The sequence below is a fragment of the Oryctolagus cuniculus genome, chromosome X (genome assembly GCF_964237555.1).
Source record: "Oryctolagus cuniculus chromosome X, mOryCun1.1, whole genome shotgun sequence".
Lineage (NCBI taxonomy): Eukaryota > Metazoa > Chordata > Mammalia > Lagomorpha > Leporidae > Oryctolagus > Oryctolagus cuniculus.
In genome coordinates this window covers 87,059,439-87,066,730 of record NC_091453.1, presented here as the reverse complement: position 1 = coordinate 87,066,730, position 7,292 = coordinate 87,059,439, and the positions used below count along the sequence as shown (strand labels likewise).

The 7,292-nt window shown below is 41.4% G+C and overlaps 1 protein-coding gene and 1 pseudogene across 7 annotated transcripts in view; one reads left to right on the top strand and one right to left on the bottom strand.

The window, feature by feature from the left end:
- Positions 1-4,286: 4,286 nt before the first annotated feature.
- LOC103351931 (heterogeneous nuclear ribonucleoprotein A3 pseudogene) lies at positions 4,287-5,424 on the bottom strand (annotated as a pseudogene).
- Positions 5,425-6,306: 882 nt separating this feature from the next.
- The window catches only part of PWWP3B (PWWP domain containing 3B), a 39,853-nt gene continuing 38,867 nt past the window's right edge, over positions 6,307-7,292 (top strand). For 3 of the 7 annotated variants that reach the window (XM_070066714.1, XM_008272840.3, XM_051827219.2), the window contains exon 1: positions 6,361-6,480. The gene's annotated coding sequence lies outside the window, so the exon portion shown is untranslated. Of the gene's footprint in view, positions 6,481-7,292 lie in introns of all 7 variants that reach the window. The other 4 variants (XM_070066713.1, XM_008272839.4, XM_008272838.4 and 1 more) reach the window with 3 other exon arrangements.

The following is a 7,292-nucleotide window of genomic DNA, read 5'->3' as shown; positions in this document are numbered from 1 at the left end:
GGTACCAAAGAGCAAGAAATAATTCTATCCATGGATACCTCATTAACTATAGTGACAATGAAATATTTAAAATAAACATATCAGAAAGAAGCACTGAAATGAATAAAAAAAATTGCAGCTCTTCCTGAAATGAAGAGTCAATTTAGCGGCACCGCGGCTCAGTAGGCTAATCCTCCGCCTTGCAGCGCCAGCACACCAGGTTCTAGTCCCGGTTGGGGCACCGGATTCTGTCCCGGTTGCCCCTCTTCCAGGCCTGCTCTCTGCTATGGCCCAGGAGTGCAGTGGAGGATGGCCCAAGTGCTTGGGCCCTGCACCCGCATGGGAGACCAGGAGAAGCACCTGGCTCCTGCCTTCAGATAGGCACAGTGCGCCGGCCACAGCTCGCCGGCCGCGGCGGCCATTGGAGGGTGAACCAATGGCAAAAGGAAGGCTTTCTCTCTCTCTCTCTCACTGTCCACTCTGCCTGTCAAAAAATAAAAAAAAAAAAGAGTCAATTAGCGTTACAGAGATGGCATCAAAAGATAAAAGTTAAGGGACCAGTGCTGTGGCATAGCAGGTAAACCACAGTCTGGGGCACTGGCATCCCATATGGATGCTGGTTCAAGTACCAGCTGCTATACCTGTTTCAGCTCCCTGCTAATCCTCCTGGGATAGCAAAGGAGGATGGTCCAAGTGCTTGTGCTCCTCCACCTACATGGGAGACTCAGAAGAAGCTCCTGGTTCCTGGCTTCGGATTGGCCATTTCAGAAGTAAACCAAAAGATGCAAGATCTCTATCTCTCTCATTGTGCTTTTCAAATAAATAAATATTTAAAAAGGGATATAAGTTAATTTTGTGAATTGAAAGTATGCATGCAGGGGCTGGAGCTGTGGCGTACCTAATAAAGCCGCCACCTGCAGTGCCGGCATCCCATATGGGCGCTGGTTCAAGTCCTGGTTGCTTCACTTCTGATCCAGCTTTCTGCTATGGCCTAGGAAAGCAGTAGAAGACAGCCCAAGTCCTTGGGCTCCTGCATCTGCGTGGGAGACCCAGAAGAAGCTCCTGGCTCCTGGCTTCTGATCGGTGCAGCTCCAGCTATTGCAGCCAATTGGGGAGTGAACCAGCAGATGGAAGACCTCTCTCTCTCTCTCTCTCTCTCTCTGCCTCTCCTTCCCTCTCTGTGTAACTGATTTTCAAGTAAATAAATAAATCTTATTAAAAAATACATGCAGATGAAGCATGTTAAATTTTTTGCTATTTTAATATGATATAAGAAAAATAAATAATAAACTTTTCTGATCTCATTATGAGGACAGAATGAATATTCTAAGATCATTTTTCATTTTAGTTACTTAAACCTCTCCAATCATCCCTAATCTGCTCTTATTTAAATTAGCATACCATTATGTGCATGGTTATTTGTCTTAAACACTTGATGGAAGTAATGGTAGCCTCTCTGAGGAGGGAAATCAGTATATAGGAAATTCAGTAAGTTCAGATTGATTACTATTTTCATGAGAAGATAACCCCAAACCAGGCAAGCCAGGAATAAGACAAGATGGAGGACTACATGGCCTGTGAATCTTATAAAGAAGAGCTCTCCACATCTTTAAAATCACCAATGTAAAATTTTCACACTTCATCCTTTAGTAACCAGATTTTTTATAAAGTAGACAATGCATCACAGTACTAATAATTTATTATGTTCATTAAAATTATTTATAAATAAAAGATTTCCAATCACTTCCTATGTCCCACTGGATCATCGTATATATCCTCTGAAGTACTGATACTTCTCTACCATTTCTCTGCTACAAATTTAGACACTCCACTCAGTTACTGAACGCCCCACGTAATTCCCTGGTAACCTTTACAATGTGCAGCTTCAGGTGATAATGCCAAACATTTCTCAAAACGCTAGTTCAGACTTACTTTCCTGTTGCCAATGAGTGCATGAAACTTCCATTAAATCTTCATCCTCACCAGCTTTTGATATTTTCAATAATTTATATTTTTGGCATGTTTATGTTCTACATTAAACTGATATTTAAAGAACTTTTAATAGGAAAGAAGGAAAGAAAACAAAACTACATCAACAATAAAAAGCAACTCCTCAGACTAGAAACCTTTTAGTCCAAATAGTAATATTTCTCAAGGTCTTGTGATTTTAAAGAACACTTTATCAGTTCTCTGTTCTTGATGTTGCCAGGTTCAATGAACAATGTTAGTGTTATGTCCTTAATACACAATAGCACAGTTGGTCCCACAAATTTGCAGAGATTCTTAGGAAGAGAAACTGGTTTTATAGAGTTTCAGCATTCAGAAGTTTTGATTGTTGAATGTATAGTAAAGCCCTTGAGGGAACTAGCTATTAAAAGTCAAATGAAAAAATAAGTGGGATTACATCAAACTAAAATGTGTATGCACCGCAAAGGAAACAATTCACCAAATGAAAACGCGACCAAAGGAATGGGAGAAAATATTTGCAAGCCACACATCTGATAATAGGTTAACACACAAAATATATAAGGGATTCAAGCAACTCAATAGCAACAAAACCAAAAATTTGATTTAAAAATAGGCAAAGGACTTAAGCAGACTTTTTTTTTTTTCAAACAAAGCACACAAATGGCCAACAGAAAAGGTATATAAAAAGTGTTCAACATTATGAATCATCAGGGAAATGCAGATCAGAACCACAATGAGATCATCCTATGACTGTTAGGAAGGCCATTATCAATAAGTGAATGACAACGAGTGTTGACAAGGATATGGAGAAAAGGAAATTCTTACATATTGCTAATGGGAATGTCAATTGATACACTTACTTTGGAAAACAGCATGGAGGTTCTTCCAAAAATTACAAGAACTTCTACACAATCCAACAATTGCACTTCCAGAAATATATCCAAAACAAATGAAATCAGTATTTGCACTCCATATTCATTATTGCAGCATTATTCACAATAGCCAAGATATGGAAACAGCATTAAGTGTTCATCAATGGATGAATGGATAAAGAAAAAGTGGTATAAATTTTTATACACAATGAAATCTTATTCAGTCTTAAAAAAGAAAGAAATCCTACCATTTGCAACAACATGGATGAAATCAAAGGTCATCATAATAAGCTAGACACAGAAACATAAATACCACAAGATCTCATTCACATGTGGAATTTAAAAAATATCTAACTCATAGAAATGGGATGATAAGGATGCTTACTAGGATCAGGGTTGAAGAAAATGTGGAGATATTGGTTCAAGGGTAGAAACTTTCAGTTATAAGATGAGTAAGTACGGTGAAGTGGTTCATAATATGTATAGTGTATATTGGAAATTTACAAAAAGAGGGGCCAGCGCTGTGGCATAGTGCGTAAAGCCACCGCCTACAGTGCCGGCATCCCATATGAGCGCCGGTTTGAGTCCCGGCTGCTCCACTTCTGATCCAGCTTTCTGCTGTGGCCTGGGAAAGCAGTGGAAAATGGCCCAAGTCCTTGAGCCCCTGCACCCGTGTGGGAGATCTGGAGGAAGCTCCTGGCTCCTGGCTCCTGGCTTCTCGGCACAGCTCCGGCCGTTGTGGCCAATTGGGGAGTGAACCAGCGAATGGAAGACCCTTCTCTCTCCTCCCCTCTCACTGTCTGTAACTCTACCTCAAATAAATAAATAAATCTTAAAAAAAAAAAAAAGATTTACTCTTAAGCATTCTCACCACAGGAAAAGGTAACTGTGTGAGATGATGGATGTTAATTAGCTTGATTACATTAATCACTTCATAATGTATACATGTGTCAAAGTATCACATTGCCCTTCTGAAATACAAACAACTTTATTTTTCAGCTAACCCTCAATAAGACTGAAAAAAAAAAATAAATTGTTCGAGGAACTAGAAAATCAAAATGAATAGATTTTAATTTGGGCGGTATAAAAAATGCTTTGTATGTTAAAAGAGTTTCAGAAGGAGCTGACTACTGTTTCCCCTTGTTCCATTAGAGACAATCAAGTTTCTTACTTGCCCCATTTCTCTCCATTCTGGTGTTATTACCTATCTTTTTGAAAAGTTAAAAAATCCTTAAATTTTACTTCCTGGTACACTACAATTTACAGGGCAATATACCTGATGTAATGAAAGGGAAAAGCAAAGACAAAGCTACAAGAGATGAAAGGACTTCAGGAGGGGCATCTAATGGCACTTTTTGCAAACTGTGGCTATGGCAGTCCCGAACAAGAAGCATTTCCTGTGTAAGCTGCAGTCACTTTTCTGACTGTAGCTCATCATTCCTTCTGTGGCAGATTTGTGCAGGCCCTCTAATGCATTTTGGAAGACTGTCTCAAAGGAACCTGCGGCTTTCCTGGCAATTTCTCACTCTCTTTCCTGATAAGAATGGCAGTCCTTTTCTGCTGCTTTTGGAACCTGCCGCTACCATATCCACCATTTCCACCACCAGATCCATAACCACCACAGAGACTGCCCAATCTTCTTCCACCAAAACTTCCTCGATTTCATGGGCCATCATTTGATTGCTGTTGACCACTACCATTTCCAAAATTTTTGTGGTTCCCACCACCACCATACTTACTACTTTGAAAATTTCCTTCCTCCTCGTAACCACCATATCCTCCTCCTCCCCCATATCCACCCCTCGGTTTCCAGATCCTGGTCCACCACCACCATAGCCTCCTCTGCTACCACTGTGGTTGCCGCCATAGGCTTCCTCTATAACTTCCTCTACTGCCACCACCATAACTCCTCCTCCACTGAGGCTTCCACCACCTCCAAAATTACCCCCACCACCTGAACAGTTTCCTCCAGGACCCATAAAGTCGCCGGCACCACCTGCACGGCCTCTGGGTGATACAGCAGCAGAGGGCATGTCCACTAGCAGTGTGGTATTTCTGAACAATTTCATCAACCGCATCGCAATCATCAAAAGCTACAACAGCAAATCCGCTCTTTTCCCCACTCTGCCTGTCTTCCATAACGTCTGGGGTTTCAATCTTGCCACGCTTCTCAAAGCAGTCTCTCAAATTATATTCCCCTGTATCTTCCTTAATCCCACCACCGACAACCTCCTTCACCAGCAGATGGACACTAGGCTTTAACCGAACCCTCTCTGTGATTCCGCTAGACGCTCTTTGACCTAGTGTGGGTGAGCACCCATGTCTGCTTCCACCTTTTCAGAATCCGAACAATTCACAAAAGCGAAACCTCTGGCACGTTGCGTTTTGGCGACGGTCTCCCATTACCGCACAATTTGTGAGTGTGCTCCATTTCTCAAAATGGTCTCTCAAACTATCCTCTGTAGATTCAAACCGGCAATATGCAGTTTTGTAAGCTCAGACCACCAATATGCAGTTTTGTCAACCGCTCTGATTGTTTTGGATCATGCCCCTCCCCCACTCTATACCCCCCCCCCCATTCCCGCCGGACTCTATTTCCCTCCATCCCAGGTGCCAGCCCTAGTCCGATGGGGGCAGCTGGGGGCAGCTAGGAGACAATTGGGTGGTGATCTTATCTCCATTTTGAGACTGGTGTCGCCTTTTGCAACTCGAGTTGAAACGAGTTATATGTTGTATGGGGGTGGGCGAGGCTGAAGCCAGGCACCAGGAGCTTCATCCAGGTATCTCACGTGAATACAAGTGCCCAAGCACTTGGGCCATCCTCTGCTGCTTTCCCAGGAGCATTAAGAGAGCTGGATCGGAAATGGAGCAATGGGGACTCAAACAGGGCACCTAAATGGGACACTAGCACTGCAGGCAGCAGCTTTACCCACTGCACCACAGCACGGGCCCCTTGGGATTGATTTTTGAATTTGGCTTCTTGTTTTACTAATACACATTTTTTCTCATTTTCAATTTAATAAAATTTTGTTTGAGGACTTTTTTAAGGAACAGCCCAAGGAAAGAAGTACAAAAAAAATTTAAATAAAAGGAGAAACATCATGTATCAAGTTCAGTTTCAAAATTGTAAAGAATTTATTCTATCTGCTTAAAGTATGAATTCATTGCAATCCAAATCAAGATATTAAACTTTAAAATTTTTTTACTGGATATTTTAAATTAACTGGAAATAAAGTCCACGAAAGAATCAGAAAAAATATACAACGAATATCTTAACCATGTAGGAAAGAGAGATTTTCTTTTTCTTCTTTTCCCCCCGCTTCGGTAAATCACCTAGCCCAGGGGTTTGAATAGAAATTGAGCAGACATACGTTGCTATTACCTTTTAAAGTTCTTTAAAAGTCACATTTCTTCCCTTTAACTGTCCAGTGGAACTTCGCCTTTCTCCTCCCTCCGAAAGGACCTCCTGGTTTTCCCATCACCAGAAGGGGGCGGAGCTCGCGTTCCGAGCATAAAAGAGAGCGTCGCCCGGCTCCTCTCCGGGGAGGAGTCGCGCTTCATACAGGCTCCTGAGGCTTCCGCAGAAGAGAAGGCGATCCGAGGTAATGGCTGACTGAAAAGCTCCGTGTATTCGGAGACTTCTAGAAGATTCGGAATGAGGGTGAGACAAGAAGGGATTACAGCCTGGGAGCATTGTGAAAGGAGTGTAGTTTTGTGAGAGTGGTTTTTTTTTCTGCGAAAATTAATATCGATCTAGCGTCCCTCCTTGTAAAAGTACTCAGTGGGGGAGGTGGCGATCATATTACACCTGGGGTGGGGGGGGGGAGTCTTCAGACAGTTGCCAATGCTAACTTTTGAATAGGACGATGTATATTTCAATAAAAAAGCAGCAGTGGCCGAGATAGTGAGGAAACCAAACTAGGGGCTTTCATCTTCCTTATTTGGTAAAGAAGGTTATGATCATCCTAAATGAAAAATTAAGTTATTACCTAGGGATTTATTTTTTCCCATGGTTTGCGATGTGCCTCATGTGTTTCGAACAAATCTTACTGTATTGGTGGATTTTGAAGAGGAATCTAAAGGAATGTTTAACTCCAGGTTCAAGTACCTGGGGTTAGGGGCTGGTTTGTCTGTCAGGGGATGCTCAGTATCTTAAAAGATTTGCTTTTTTAATGATGTGACAAATGGTATATTAGTCTACAGCTCTCACTGTCTATAAAGTGAAAGGAACATGCCTATTTGCACTGTAATGTAAAAAGTATCTGGAACACCAAAATCTATATATTATATTATATTATATTATATATTACATATATAAAACATATAAATAGAAGAACAAGAAGCAAGAGGTGGCAGTAGTAAAGGATGTTTATTGATAAAGGATGACAAAGAAAGGGAAGGAAACTTCCCACGTCTTTCTTCCACATTTCTTTTAGCATGGAGTACCTATGTCAGCATAAAAATGACTGAGAT